The sequence below is a fragment of the Pseudomyrmex gracilis genome, unplaced genomic scaffold (genome assembly GCF_002006095.1).
Source record: "Pseudomyrmex gracilis isolate BER0280 unplaced genomic scaffold, ASM200609v1 scaffold_491, whole genome shotgun sequence".
Lineage (NCBI taxonomy): Eukaryota > Metazoa > Arthropoda > Insecta > Hymenoptera > Formicidae > Pseudomyrmex > Pseudomyrmex gracilis.
In genome coordinates this window covers 65,384-66,302 of record NW_018021075.1, presented here as the reverse complement: position 1 = coordinate 66,302, position 919 = coordinate 65,384, and the positions used below count along the sequence as shown (strand labels likewise).

At 32.8% G+C, this 919-nt stretch overlaps 1 protein-coding gene across 1 annotated transcript in view; it reads right to left on the bottom strand.

Annotated features, from left to right (window-relative positions):
- The window catches only part of LOC109860870, an 11,035-nt gene extending 10,116 nt beyond the window's left edge, over positions 1-919 (bottom strand). The window contains exon 1 of the mRNA XM_020440264.1: positions 770-919. The gene's annotated coding sequence lies outside the window, so the exon portion shown is untranslated. The remainder of the gene's footprint in view (positions 1-769) is intronic.

Below are 919 nucleotides of genomic sequence, written 5' to 3'. Positions count from 1 at the left end.
CGGATTGTTACTCAGAAAGGTGTCCTTGACAACATATGTCAAGCTCATTGAAATCGGAGGGGGGTGACCTTTTCTGTACATTTACCGTATTCGTTAATTAAATTCTACATTTTTTCTTAGCGGAGGGAGCAGAGGGGGCTACGCCCCCTCCCTCTGCGGGGAGCGTAGCCCTCCCTGCCTACACGTGTTATACAAAAAACATATTAACTTAAGAAATCGACACAATGTTAGAAAATTAGTATTCAATTATGAAACTTCTTTTGTTTATAACTCGAAAACTAAAGCCGCCCGGCGGTAACATGTATAGAGAAAAGTTGTTCAGAATAACGTCCTTAACAACATATTTCAAGCTCATTGAAATCGGTGAGGAAATTCGCTTGCTAAATAATTACCAATTTCTTTATTAGAAAGAGAAGCCTTGATCGCCTTTGTTGCTCTAATTGCAAAATAGGTTTACGGCGTTTAGAACACTTTTATTTACAAATGGACTCATTTTTTTAATAAAAAGTAAATATATGTATTAAAGTAATTCAAATAAGATAATTGAGTATTTTTTACTATTACTAATTTTTAATTTTTGAAATAAAATGATATAATTTATTTATACAGCAGTTGTCATAAAATTTATTACTGTTAAAAAACAACAATATATATCCTGTGTGTAAACTTTGATTAAAAACCTTAAATTTATACAATTATAAAAGTATATTAATACAACGTAATCTCACATCGCACGAGTTGATGTCATATCCATTAAAAAATCGAAATACCTGCACGAGCTAATGCAATGATGGCGTGTGTAATCACTGCTTTAAGATGCGATGAGTTCTCCAAATAAAGATGGTAATAAACGGTTTTGTACACTGCTAAATACAAATTCACTCGTCGAGAACAATGAGAATAATGATTGCTCTCGATG